This window comes from Dipodomys merriami, unplaced genomic scaffold (genome assembly GCF_024711535.1).
Source record: "Dipodomys merriami isolate MVZ:Mamm:240054 unplaced genomic scaffold, mDipMer1.0.p SCAF_16, whole genome shotgun sequence".
Classification (NCBI taxonomy): domain Eukaryota; kingdom Metazoa; phylum Chordata; class Mammalia; order Rodentia; family Heteromyidae; genus Dipodomys; species Dipodomys merriami.
In genome coordinates, this window is record NW_027202937.1 from 3,153,728 (window position 1) to 3,168,109 (window position 14,382).

General features: G+C 56.0%; 1 pseudogene; it reads right to left on the reverse strand.

Annotated features, from left to right (window-relative positions):
• Positions 1 to 13,576: 13,576 nt before the first annotated feature.
• Positions 13,577 to 14,059, reverse strand: LOC138827736 (small ribosomal subunit protein bS18m pseudogene; annotated as a pseudogene).
• Positions 14,060 to 14,382: the final 323 nt, after the last annotated feature.

Consider the following 14,382-nt stretch of genomic DNA (forward strand, 5'->3'; position numbering starts at 1 on the left):
GCTGGAGGGCTGGAAGGGAATGTGTCGGCTCACTGTGGGCTTTCTGACGGTGGCATCTGTCCCCGTGGGAGACTCCAGAAGTCTGCTTCTATGGCCAGTCTCCTGGAATCTACTCACTGGGGAGCAGAGGGACAAAAATTTACTGTGTAGCCCAGGCTGACTTCAACTCCATCCTTCCTGCCTTCATCTGCTGAGGGCTGAGAGTTACACGTGTGTGCCACCATACCTGGCAAGCTAACACATTTTGAGAACACAGCATTTCAGATACATGAATTCTTTTGATTCTCACACACTAGCTTAGGGAGTGAGACTCCACAGAGAACTGGGGACACAGAAACCCAGAGAGACCAAGTAACTTGCACACCAGATTCCTCCCAGGTGCCTCGCTTCCGGCCACCCCGGAAGTGTGCGGGAGGGGTTTCCTTGCAGTACAATGGCCCCTGAAGTCAAGGATGGTTGGATTGGAGCTCTTGAAGTCTGCGGTCAGTTCCTGGCAACACCACCAATTGCCTGAGTGACCAGAAGCACATCACTTTCTCTCTACATTTCCATGACCCTCTGCTTGAAGGAATGAGTTGAACTGGGTGATGCCTTGCTCTGTCATGGGGCTGCTATTTCCAGAGGCTTCATCAGGCTAAAAAGTAAACAGCAGGAGCTGGGCTGCGGTTAGGAAAGGGCAGCCTGGGACATGTGTGCGTGTGTGGAATCCGGGAGGCTGTCGGTGGCGAGGGGGCGTAGAGGGCTAATTGTGATGGCATGAGCTCAGTGGGGGGCCACTTTCTCCCCTTGGTACCCGCAGCTGGCTGTGAGTCACAGATGGGTCACTGGCCACAGCAGGGCTGCTGGAGACAGGACAGGAGACAAGTCTAATCTAGTGCCTGCCTTGGGTGCCTCCGGGTGCCATCCTTCTAGATGCTCCTGTATCCCATTAAGAAGGTGCTCCATCACCACCTCCCTGCAGAGAACACCTGGCCAGCCCTGGTACCATGTGTCTCTCTGGGCATGTGGAGGTGGGAGGCTGAAGCAGGAGGCTCACAGGCAGGGGTCAGGACCTCCTGGGGCAAGGGCATGGGCTAGGCATGCATCTTCTGCCTTTTTTCACCTTTTGTGCCGATACTGGGACTTGAACTCAGAGCCTTGCTCTCTTCCTTAGCTTTTTTTGTTCAAGGCTGGTTCTCTACCACTTGAGCAGTTTAATTGAACAAGAGAGTCTTATTGAGTTTCTTGCCTGGGCTGGCTTGAAACCATGATCCTTAAATGTCAGCCTTCTGAGTAGCTAGGATTACAGGCATGAGCTACCAGTGCCCAGGTGGATCTTCTGCTTTTGACCTTTCCACTGGGGCTCAGAGCAGGGGTGCCGGCCGCCGTGTCCAGAGCTAGGGCTATGAGATGCTCACCCTACTGCCTGCAAGCTAGATCATTGCCAAATAATGCCACATGCCAGCCCATCCTGTACCCCCGGGAGGGGATTGGGGGGGTATAGACATCAGGACAGACTTGTGTCTCTGGGTGACTCCTGGGAAGGGGGCTTATGAGTGTTCTGGAATATGAGCTCCACCAGAAAGCAGGAAGGGCGAGAGGAAGGGGTGTGGGGGCTGAGCTCCTTCCCACTGTGAACATCAGGCAGGATGATTCGCCGTCTGTCACTGAGCTGTTGGTGCTGATTCAAAGGGGTTTTCCTGTGTGTGTGTGTGTGTGTGTGTGTGTGTGTGTGTGTGTGTGTGTGTACGGTGTGCCCCACCCCCCATCTTTGATTTTGGAGACAGGGAGTCAGGGCTGGCTGGGTACCTGAGGTCTGGTCTATGAGCATTCTATAGATCAAGACACTGGCCATGTTGCCAGCCTCTGCACAGCACGTGAACGTTTCTGTAGCAGTGAGTGGTCCCCATCTATCCACCCATCCTTCCATCCATCCATCCTTCCATCCATCCATACATTACATCTATTCATTCATTCATGCATTCATCCATCCATCCATCCATCCTTCCTTCCTTCCATCCATCCATAAATTACATCTATTCATTCATCCATCCATCACATTCACTCATGCATCCTTCGATTTCATTCATTCATTCATCCATTTCTTTCATTTAGTCACCCATCCATAACATTCACTCATTCATCCTTCCATCCATTTCATTCATTCATCCATCTCTTCATTCATTCATCTATCCATTTCATCCATCCATCCATCCATCCATCGAAGGAGCAGCACCTCTGGTGTTCCCAGGTCCGTGCTACAGCTCCAAGAAGGTCTGGCTAGCTCAGAGCTTGGAGGTTTCTGCCTCTGTTTTGGCATTAGCATAGGGGTCTGCATACTGGTATCTGTCAAAGGGACACATCTCCTCCTGGGCATGTTTATGCACATGTCTTACTCCCCCAAGCTGTGTCTGGACTGTGATTGGTGATCTTGAGCTCCATTTCTACTGCTGACCCTGTGAGCCCTCTTCTGTCCACTGTGGTCCGTTCATGTCGACCGCTGGGTCTCCTATGGGCCTGAATTCTTCTACTGGCTGTGAAGCCTGGAGCTGTAATCTCCAATACTGTGATGGTGAGGTGAAGTTCATCCTCATGAGAGAGGGAGGACAGGGAAGAGCTACAGAGACCCAGCCCCGCCTGTGGCCCCAGCCTTCTGAGGAGAGTCTGTCAGCCTCCTCTGGCATCTTCCATCTCATTCAGGGGCTTGGCCTCCCATAAGCCTCCCTGGCTTCTAACTTGTGGGTAGAGGAGGGTGGTAAGGGAATGCACGGCTGTAGCTTTGGGCCTGGCGTTGGACCAGCCCCTCTTTAGAGCTGTCAGCACCTCAGTTCTGGGCTCCCAGCCCTGTCAGGACCCTGGATTGCGTGGGCAGGAAAGGCTTTTAGACCCAGAGCTCTGTGAAGTGGTCTGTATAGGACCCTCTCTCTGATCTGCCAGTGTATGGCACGGACCCAATACTGGGACTCTGTACTTGACTTCTTTTTCCTTTATCTACCTAGTGAGACAGAGTTAGCTCAGAGTTAGCTCAGGTTGGCCTGGAACTCTGGATCCTTCTGTCTCTGCCTCTCATGTGCTGTGATTACAGGCATGTACCACTGTGCTTAGCTGGGTCCCACTTCTGCTTCTGTTGTCAGAGAACAGAGAGGGGGTGTAAGTTATTATTTAAAGAGAGGCTTTTTTTTTTAAAGCTTGAAGACCACAAAAACTAATCAAAACTCATTTGACATCCAGAGAAACTGAGGACCAGAAGAGCAAATGGCTCCTCAAGGTTGCTGCGGAGTCCACGGCGGAGCTGGTACTGCACCGGCCCGCCTGGCTCACAGGCTGCTGCTGCTGCTGCTGTTTTTTGCCAGGCACAGGCTGAACCATCCCTCTCAGGAGGTGTGTGTGGGGTGTTAGGGGGAGAGCCAGGAAGGTACTGTGCAGAGAAGTGGGTTAAGGTCAAAGCCTCTGCCCTCCCCAGGGGCCTTGAAATGCTCTTGTAGGACAGAAGGTCAGTTCTTAACCAGAACCTTCCGAGTGAAGGCAGGGAACAGCCTTCGCCCTGCAGAGAGCAGCCTCCCACCCCACTCTGTACACAGCCCCCCTCCGCTGGGGCAGGAAGGAGGGGGAGTTTGTGTCTAGGCCTGGAGGGAGCTGGGCGGGGGGAGCTTGACATGCCAACTGTTGGGGTGGGAAGGCTGTAGAGGAAGAGTCTGGAACTTCTGTCTCAAGGGTCTTACGGACACAGTCCTTGATCACCGGTCTCTGCCAGCACGCAGCTTGAAGTACAACTAGATGAATGGATTGCTTCCTTTTCTCCACTCAGCCCCTCCCCAGCCACCCTCCCCCCTCCTCCCCCTCTCCTGTCTTTTGGAGATGTAAGGACTGAGTTATTCTTAGTAGATTTCATTCATCAAAGGGTGACACACAATGTCCCCAGAGGAATGCCCGGGCAGCGCAGGGAGCTGGAGAGGGGCAGGGAATACAAAGGTCCTGTTTGCAGGAGAAACCGTGGTCTTCAGAGTGCCCCAGTGAGGAAGCGGTGACCTGTCCTCAGGGCCTCTCCATCTAAATGGGGGAGACACAGTTCCCATTCTAAGTGAGCCCCAGTCTGAAGGGGAGATGCAGGGTCCAGGCCCTGGGAGTACGCCCTGTGGTGCTTTCTCAACTCCTCTCAATTTCCTACCCCAAGAACGACCAGTCTCCTGGGGTGAGGAGCTACCATGGCTGCTGGAGAGGAAGGACCTGCTATGCATGAGAGTTGGGGTCATGCTGCTCCCCGGCGACCCCAGACCTCCAGCTTGTCTTCTGTGACCTCAGCCTTCTCCAGCCCACCCTGGGAGTCACACCTGAAGACACCAGCTCCCCAGCTCTCCCGGGACAGGGGGCCCCAGCCGATCCACAGGGCCTCGGGGTCTGGGATGGGGGCCTCCCTTTTCTTCCTGTCAAGGAAGGAGCCAGCGACACCTGTCATAAGGCCATGGTCGGGAGGTGGTGGCAGAGTGGCTTTCCCTGGAACCCTTCTGTGCCTGGCAGCAAAATGGGGTCACTGAGGCCCCGTGGCTGCTCCCCCCAGGTCTCAGGGATCGGGTCCCTAACCTCCCCTTACGCTTCCTCAGCCAGAGGGAGCCGGTCTTGGCGAAGCCCCAGGTCCTGCACCCCTCCCCAGGAGGAACCTTGGGGTTCTCCCTGGAGATTGGGGGTCCGTCAAGGGGGGCGGGATGGGAACGGGCCTGGGGAAAGGTTTAGGGGGGCCGGGGAGGGGTGGCCTCGGGTCCCTGCCTTCCCATCACTTCTTCCCCGCGATCGGGGATCGTTGTAGGAGGACTAGCGATGCCGGCCCGGGTGGGGACACACGGCAGAGGCCGCTGGGAAGGTCCCGCACAGGAGCATTTGTGGCGGGCACCAAGCCTGGTCCGCAGCAGCGAGGTGGCAGGGACAGGGGCGTGGCCGGGCCCTGGGGCGTGGCCTGGGCGCACAGGGGTGTGACCGGCCGTGGGGGTGTGGCCTGGGCACATGGGGGCGTGGCCTGGGGAGCCTGGAGGCGTGGTCTTGGACAGGGGCGTGGCCAGGCCCTGGGGCGTGGCCTGGGCGCACAGGGGTGTGACCGGCCGTGGGGGTGTGGCCTGGGCACATGGGGGCGTGGCCCGGGGAGCCTGGAGGCGTGGCCGTGGACGGGGGCGTGGCCATCTGCCTCCGGCCTCTAGGGGGCGCTCTGCCAGCCCTGGCTCCTGCCCGGTTCGAAGCAGGACCCGGGTAGGGGGTGGGAGGAGGGGGAAGCCCATCCTGATCCCGCCCCTGGCGCGCAGGTGCATCTGGTGTTCCCGGGATCGGAGCCCGCAGCGGACCCAGGACGGCAATAGGAGGCAGCAGAAAGGAGTGGGGGTGCAGCGGGCCTCTGGCTCCCGCGGGGCTCCGCAATCAGTTCTTGGGGAGCAGAGGGAGCCGGCGGGAGGGGGTGCGGCCGGGAGGGAGTTTATTTATTAGCCAGATTAGCCGGTATTAACGGGGGAGTGGTGGTGGCGGGCTGCGGCGGGGACATAGCTGGCATAGCGGCGGGGCCTCCTGCGGCGCGGGCTCTGGCGGCTTCAAAGGGACTTAAAGAGGCCTGTGGTGGCACTGCCACGACCCGCGGGGGAGAAGGCAGCCATTGTGCACGGAAGGATTAGGGATCTGGCCTGGAAGGAATTTTAAACTGCTGCCAGCTGAGCCCCAGGACTCCCCCTGCCCCCATCTACCCTCCTGGGGCTTGTGCAGGGTTACCTGCTTTCCCACCTGCGTGTGTGTGTGTGTGTGTGTGTGTGTGTGTGTGGTAGGAGGCCCTCCTTAGACTGGCAAATAAAAACATAGGACATTGGGTTACATTGAATACATGGTTCAGGATAAGTATATCTCCAACACTGCATGGGATATACTTATCCTAAAATATTCTTTATTGTTTATCTGCTTAACTGGATTTTTGCACTCCCCTCCCTTCCTGCTGGCAGTCCTGTAGATATTGAAATGTCTAATCTGTATCTTGAAACGCACTGTGCGCCCCTGAAAACCCAGCCTGTTACCCACATTTGAGAATTCCTTGGGGACAGAGTCAGTGCCTCTTCCCTCACACTGGGATGCTGGGTCTCCCTTCAGAAGGCTCTCTGAAGACAGTGCTTGTTTCCTGCATCAGACTGGGAGCTTCCTGAAGACAGGGGCTCATTTTTCAGCCAGCAGACTGGAGTCCCTAGGTCAGTGTCTGTGGATTCCCCTGAGACAGGCTCTGAGGCTTCCCAAGGCAGGAGGGCATCTCCTCCTCTCCTGCCCTGGGCCTGGGCTACGGAGGGGGTGGGGCGCGGGGAGGAGGATCCTGGGAGGGGGGAGGACTGTCAGTACTTGTGTAGCTCCCTGCCTACAGGGGGCGCCAGGGGGCTGGAGGACTGACCTACATACAGATGCATGGAGCCCTTGTCTTGGATCCAGCTCTCCAGCACTGATGCCCCTGGAAATTTAGGGGGTGAATCTTGACCCTCCTCACTTGGTCCTGTCCCCTGCTCTGGTCGTGGAGGGCCATGCTTGCTTGGCCCAGAGGGTCACGGCTTCCCACGGTGTGGGAGACGCTGCCTGTGCTAGGTACTCAGGGTTTGGGATGGCAAGGGATGCCATGGTCCTTGGTACAGGGGCTCCTGCCCACCTTCTCTCTCTTCCTAAGCCAAGCCCCAGCCCTTGTTGGGCCTCAAACTCCCCCATCATCACTCCTGATGCTGTCCCCTCTGCCACAGCTGTCTGAGGACAGTTGGAGTGGCTCATGGCTTCTGGAAGCTTTGGCAGGAGGTGTGGCTCATATTGGTGGAGGCGAACCCCCATCTATTGCAAAAAAAAAAAAAACCACAACAAACTAGGGAGAGTGGAGGAGGGAGAGACAGGCAATAGGGGAGCAAGGGGAGAGACAGGCAAGTAGGGGAGCAAGGGGACAGACAAGCAATAGGGGAGCAAGGGCAGGAAGCCCCGGCCCTGCAGGCCTCCGAGCTCTCAACTCTTTCTCCGGAAGCCGAGCGAGGCCCTGGGAAAGCCCTTTCCCACGGTCACAGCCTCAGTGCCCCGCCCCCTTCCCCTGGGGCTGTGGCCACCCCACGCCTGCCCTCCGCAGGATGCACCACCCCACTGCCACAGGGCCCCTCCTCGGGCCGAGCGCCTGCTGCTACCCGCCCTTGGCATCCTCCTCACCCCACTCTTCAGGCCGCCCAGTCATCAGGCCAGCAATTAGCTACTTCCTCCTGGGCACATGAGGCCACCAAGCGTCACAGCCCCTCCTCCAGACAGCATCGGCGGCGATGGAGGGAGAGCGGGGTGCCCCCTACCCTTTGTAGTCAGTGCCAAGCCCTGGCTCAACACCCCCTCCCACAACATACGGAGTGAGTGCTGGGTAATGAGCTCCCTTCTTTCTAGACTGCTGGAAGCCGGGGCTGCCTCCTCCCCCCTGTAGCCCCAGCACATGGCCTGGGTGCAGCAAGGCCGGCTCAAGGATACCAGCAGCCCAGCCTGGGGGGACTGGACACTCAGGTGTCTCTGTTGCCAGCTGTAGGCAGTTTCCCATCAGACCCTTTCCTGGGGACAGGATGGTGGCAGTGGTCTGGGAAGGGAAGGAGGGGAGCGTCTCTCTCCAGATGTGTGGGATGCAGCAGGTGGATTCACAGAGACCCTCAGGGAGTGCACAGTGCTGGGCATGCCTGTACCATCCAGGTACCAGCTGTGCATAGAGGCGGGGCCTCTGCCTGCAGCTGTGCGTACCTGCAGCTCTACCCACAAGCAGGCTTGGTGGGTGAGTACACCCGCCTGGGGTGCTCTCTCAGCCCAGTCACAGCATTCAAACCCAGCTGTAGACTCAGACAATCCTAGCTGGTTTCTCCAACAGTGCAACCCAAAGCCCATCCCTGACAGAGGAGTCAGCAAGGCACGAGAGGAAGAGACCACTCTGAAGCCCGCCTCCCACCTCCTGGGCCAGGGGCTCTTGTGGGAGGGATGGCAGGAAGACTGTATCTGGAGGGTATATGTGGTGGTGGTGGGGGTGATGGCCTGTGGTGGCAGCAGCTGTGGTCTGAGTTTGGGGTGGAGGACATAATCAAAAAGAAGAATCTGCCTAAATACTCAGGAGGCTGAGATCAGAGGATCGCAGTTGGAAGCCAGCCCAGGCAGGAAAGTCTGTGAAACTCTTAGCTCCAATTAATGACCAAAAAGCCAGAAGTGAAGATATGGCTCAAGGGGTAGAGTGCCAGCTGTGAGAGAAAAAGCTAAGGGACAGCACCCAGGCCTTGGGTTCAAGCCCCACTGCACACAGAGAGACTGGACAAATGTGAGCAAATGTGTAGACTCGTGCTGTAGACTCCTGAGCCTCAGTGATGGCATCTGTCCAGTGGGGATGCTGATGAGAATTCCGTTTACACTTGACCTTGAGGTTTCAGTGAGGCAGGGCAGGCCCTAAGCCAACAGTACTTCCTGGGACCCTCCTGGGTTCCTGCTGGGAGGGTTTGGTGGTGGGTTTGCTTTAGAGAATCACCCTTGGAGACAAGCCCCCCTCATCTTGGATCTTCCTTGGCTATAGGTTCGCTCTGGTCTTTCTTTGATTCCTGAATCAAGTTCCCTGCCAAGATGCAGGACACAGGTGAGAGAGAGGTGTGGCAGAGCTTGAGGGTGGGGCGGGGGGGGGGGGAGACTGGTGCCCCTGCTCCACCTCTGCCTGGCTGGCACAACAGGTAACCCCGTCCTGGCTTCTGGCCCTGGGAAGAATGAGTCAGCGACCGCCTCCCCGACCAGGCAAATGGTGTGCAGGGGGTGGGAGCAGGGGTGGAGGGGCCTTCTAGGAACCTTCCTGGAAGGGGACCTGGGAACAGCACTGCTGTGGGCAGCCCTGGCTCAGCCTACCTTCCTACACCCGGCTCAATGGACCACTCCTAATCTGGCCTCTCGGAGCCAGTCACCGCCAGCCAGCCTCCAGATTCATGAGGCCCTGAGGGCGCCCTCGTCTGCCCCCTGGCTGGCTGACCCCTCTTCAGTCTGCTGTCACCAGCCTGCATTGCCATCCTCCTCAGCCTGTCCAGCGGGGACTCCACACCAAGGACCGGGAGCACGTGGATGCATCCCTTGTATGCACAAGCCCAGCCACAGCCACGGTCAGACTCTCCACACAGAGGAGCCGTCACGGCGCGTGCCTAGGCACACGGAACCACCTTAGGCTAGCGCATATGGCACACACCCACACAGGATGCACATTTGCAAGCAGGTCGCATGATCCCTGATGTGGTAAGTTGGCATCTTCTGAACAGATTCTGAAATAGGCTTATTTGGTTGCTTATTTGTGTTTGACTCGGGTTCTGTCTCTTACCCCTATTCCCTCCCTCCCTTTTTAGATTTTTATTTACTTATTTATTTATTTTTTATTTTTTGGGTCTGGTCGTGGGGCCTGAACTCTGGGCCTGGGCGCTGTCCCTCAGCTCTTCAGCTCAAGGCTAGTGCTCTACCACTTGAGCCACAGCGCCACTTCTGGCTTTGTTTTTCTTTTTGCTTATGTGGTGCTGAGGAATCGAACCCAGGGCTTCAGGCATGCAAGGCAAGCGCTCTACCACTGGGCCACCTTCCCAGCCCTCCCTTTTTAGATTTTGAGAAAAGGTCTTACTCTACAGCTCAGGCTGATCTAGACCTTGTGATTCTTCAGCCTGAATCTCCTGGGTGGTAACCACAGGTGAGCACCACCATGCTTGCCAGAGAATTTTTTCCTTTAACTTAAAATAGGTTCAAGTTAGCATGAGCCCTTTAGCCAGGCTCTAGTGGCTCACGCCTGTAATCCTACCTACTCAGGGATTGTGGCTTGAAGTCATGCTTGTTAGAAAAATCTGAGAGCCTCCATCTCCAATTAAGCAGCAAAAAAACTGGGCTGGGGGCCTGGCTTGAGTGGTAGAATATCAGCTGAATGAGAAAAAGAAAAGAAAAAATAAAAATAAACATGAGATCTTACTGGATTTGAGTGGGCCTAATTCTCTCTCTCTCTCTGTCTCTGTCTCTCTCTGTCTCTCTGCGTGTGCTTGAACTCAGGGCTTAGACACTGTTCCTGAGCTTCTTTTGCTCAAGGCTAGTGCTTTTCCATTTGAGTCACAGCTCCACTTTCAGGTTTTTTTTTTGTAGTTTACTGGAGATAAGAACGTCACAGACCGGGGGCTGGGAAGGTGGCTCAGTGGTAGAATGCTTGCCTTGCATGCCTGAGGCCCTGGGTTCGATTCCTCAGCACCACATAAGCAAAAAGAAAAAAGCCAGAAATGGTGCTGTGGCTCAAGTGGTAGAGCACTAGCCTTGAGCTGAAGAGCTGAGGGACAGCACCCAGGCCCAGAGTTCAGGCCCCATGACTGGACCAAAAAAAAAAGAATGTCACAGATGGGTCTGGGAAGGTGTTCCAATGGTAGAGTGCTTGTCTTGCATGCATGAGGCCCTGGGTTTGCTTCCTCAGCACCACATAAGCAGAAAAAGCTGGAAGTAGCACTGTGGCACTACTGGTAGAGCACTAGCCTTGAGCCTTGAGCTGAGGGACAGCGCCCAGGCACAGAGTTCGGGCCCCATGACTGTTGGGGGTGGGGGGAAGAATGTCACAGACTTTCCTGCCTGAGCTGGCTTTGAACTGAGACCTTCAGAGGTCAGCCTCTTCAGCTAGGATTACAGGTGTGAACCACAGGCACCAGGCTATGGTTGTATTCTTAGCAGGAGAGAGTGATTTGGAGACAAGGAGAGACTCAGAAATGACCATATAAAGAAGAGAAAAGACAGTGATACAGCCACAAGCCAAGGGATGCTGAGGGCTGCAGCAGCCACCAGGAGCCAGGAGAGAGACATGGAACATTCCTCTCAGCGCCCAGTAGAAAAACCAGTCCTGCCAACACATTTGGCTCAGCCCTGAACTCTGGGCCTGGGCGCTGTCCCTCAGCTCTTCAGCTCAAGGTGAGCGCTCTACCACTTGAGCCACAGCTCCACTTCTGGCTTTTCTGCTTATATGGTGCTGAGGAATCAAACCAAGGGCCTCATGCATGCAAGGCAAGCACTCTACCACTGAGCTGCCTTTCCAGCCCTTCGGCTCAGCCTTGAGTAGGAGAAAATACATTTCTGCTGGTTTAAGCCACTAAGATGCTGCAATGTACATGACCACCCTAGGAACACACACACACACACACACACACACACACACACACACACACACACACACACAACAATCACACAATCACACACACACACACACAATGCTCTAGACAAGATGTTCTGGCTGCTTTCAAGGTAATACTTAAAAGTGGGAAACGACCCAAATATCCATCAGCAGAAGAATAGATGTGTGAATTGTGGCAGACCCATTCGAGAAAATACTACTCAGCAGCGAAGAAGGAAAGAGAGTGGCAGGAGACGTGACATTGAACCACCCCATGGCCAACACAGAGGGCACGTGATGGTCAGGACAGGTAAAGCGGGTCTGGGTGGATAATGGTGACATGACCGTCCCCTCAGACTGTGTCCCCTCACTTGGCACTGTACTCTGTGGGCAGGAAGGGGAAGGAGGGTAGGGTGGGTCAAAAGGAGCTGTCCCCAGCGCCCTCTCCCCTTCTGGTTGGGGTCACTGATGGCCACTGCGACCTGGCTGCGCTCTTTCGCTCCTAGGAGCTGAGCCGGGCCAGGGGCTTCTCTGGAGGATGCCTGGCGGGGCAGAGCCTCCCACAGTGACAGAACCAGGTGCTCCTGGCTCTGTCCAGGCCTCCCCGCCAGGACTGGGTCATAGGGTCATAGGATGGGGAGAGGCAGCAGGGGAAACCAGAGACACCTATATTAAGTTCAGTGTCTCTCCCGCCGCCCTTAGGGCTGCTGCCAGGCAAGCTGAGGAATGCCAGCCCCCTCCCCCCAGTCCTAGGGAAGGGACTGGGCCTAATGAGGTCAAGGCCAGCAGGTGGAGGGGGGCGGAGGCGGGACACCTGGGCTGTGGGTGCTAATGAGCGCCAGAACTGGTGCAGGGAGAGCCTTCACACCTTCGCTCTCCTGAGCCGCCCACTTGCCACCTAGGCTCACAAGGGTACAGGCAGAACTCATGTGCCAGGAGCGGAGCTGCTGGTTTACATACACTTCCAACCAGCACCCAAACACCCCAGACGCTCCTTATAACTTCCCTCTGGCCAGGCCACAGGCACGGGGCATGCTTGTCGGCCACGGATCATCTGTCCCCCATCCAAGCCCCCTGTACCCTTGCCCCTAAGCCCCCTGCCCCGATCTATGGCTGGAGCAGAGGACGCTCCAGGGCCTCGGGAGGGAAGTGTGGTCCGGGGGTGCAGGGCATTTGCACCCTCTACTTAGATCAGTGTTCAGGCTCCTGACCTCACCCTCTCTCCTGACCCCTCCTCCCTCCCCTGGGCTGAGGGCAGGGGGAAGGGCAGGGACACGCTCAGGGGTGTTATTAATAAACTCCTTGCTGACTGGGAAGGGCCTACGCAGAAGGCCCAGCCTCAAGCCAATCAGAGCGGAACTTTCCAGGAATGGCAGCCCAGAGAAGCCTTTCTCTGACTCCAGGAATATTTCCTGCTCCTGACTTCATCCCTTTGGTGTGTGTGTGTGACCCCTGCCAGGCTCCAGCCGCTCTGCCCGGCAGGCCTGCTGTCATCTGGCAGCTGACATCTGCTTGGCCGATGCTCAGCGAAGGTCACGCAGCACGAGGGCTGAGCGGCTGGGCTCCAGCGGCTTCCTCCTCCTCCTCCAGCTCTGTTCCTCCCCACTCCCGGCGGAGGCCCTCTGTGTGGGTGCCGGCAGGCCCCGCGCGGCCCGGCCCGTGGCGTGGCTGCAGAGCTGCCCTGGCACCTCACCCTCCCTGGGGAGGAAGCTGAGAACCACTAAGGGCAGAGAGCCCAGGCCAGTCGGGCTTTGGCCACTGATTGGCTTCGTGACCTTGGACAAGCAGGATGTGACTTCTCAGTGGGTCAATGGACTCCTCATGTCCCCCTGCCAGGGGTCAGGGTGGGCGCTGGTGGGGTGAGCTGTGAAGAGCTGTGGGAAACAGCCAAGTGGCCAGTGAGGGCTGGATCTTCCCTCCCTCCTTCCTTCCCCCTCTCCCTCCCTCCTTCCCCTTCCTTCCTTCCTTCCTTTCCCTTTCTTTCTTTCCTTTCTTTCTTTCTTTCTTTCTTTCTTTCTTTCTTTCTTTCTTTCTTTCTTTCTTTCTTTCTTTCTTTCTTCTTTCTTTCTTTCTTTCCTCCCTTCCTCTCCCTCTCTCCCTCCCTCCCTCCCCCTTTCTCCTTCCCTCCCTCCCTTCCTCCATCCCTTCCTCTGTCTCTCTGTCTCTCTGTCTCTGTCTCTGTCTCTCTCTTCCTGGTGTGTGTGTGCTAGTCCTATGACTTGAACTCAAGGCCTAGGAGCTATCCCTGAACTTTTTTGCTCAAGGCTAGTGCTCTCCTACTTGAGTCACAGCTCCACTTCCAGCTTGTTTGGTGGTTCACCGGAGCTAAGAGTCTCACGCACTTGCCTGCCTGAGCTGGCTTTGAACCACACTCCTCAGATCTCAGCCCCCTGAGTGGCAAGGATTACAGGAGTGATCTACCGGTGCCCGACTTCCTTTCTTTTTTTTTTTTTTTGCTTATTATAAAGGAATTTATTGGCAATAACTTCATTATTCATTCTCAATATCGGATGTTACAAATTTTGGGGTCCTTGAGATAAGCAGGATCCTTGTATGTAACTGGCATAAATCCCATGATTTGAGCTCTTTTAATTGCTTTGGTTATTTCTTTCTGTTTCTTCCCACAAAGACCTGTTATATTCCTTCCATAAATGCATCCAGTAAATAGAGAAATAAATTGAGACAAAAGCTGTACATTCTTATAATCTACATGTTTCCCACATAAGACACATTTCTTAAGAGGTTCCTTATAAGGATTTTCCATTGGGATGGGCAGGTCCTTTCTGCTGTCCTCCTGTTTATACTGTGAACAACCTCTTCTCCATAGCACCGCGTGAGTTCCGCGATCAGGGAGCGAGACCCCAGCCATCACCCAGCCTGCCAAATTCTTCCGCCCCGGACCCCAGCAAACAGTTCCTAAAGCCGCCATGGTCCGTCGCCCTTCCTCCGACTTCCTTTCTTATCTTTATCCTCATCACTGCCCACTGTCAACAACACCTTGGCTGTCCCCTCCCCCACAGCCATCTCCTCCATCACCGAGGTCACCTCCTCTGCCAACAGCACTGTCCCATGGCTCCCTGCCCCGACACCGACCCAACCACCATGTTGTCACCATCTGGTCATTCCAGAAGTCAGCTGCATACATGCTGAGGTCAAGGGCACACAAGTGACCTTGGGAGGTTAGCCTTGGGACCCCTGAGGGACCTGCACTGTTGGGAATGGGCTTCATCCTCCCTCCTTGCAGGTTCTACACACATCCATGT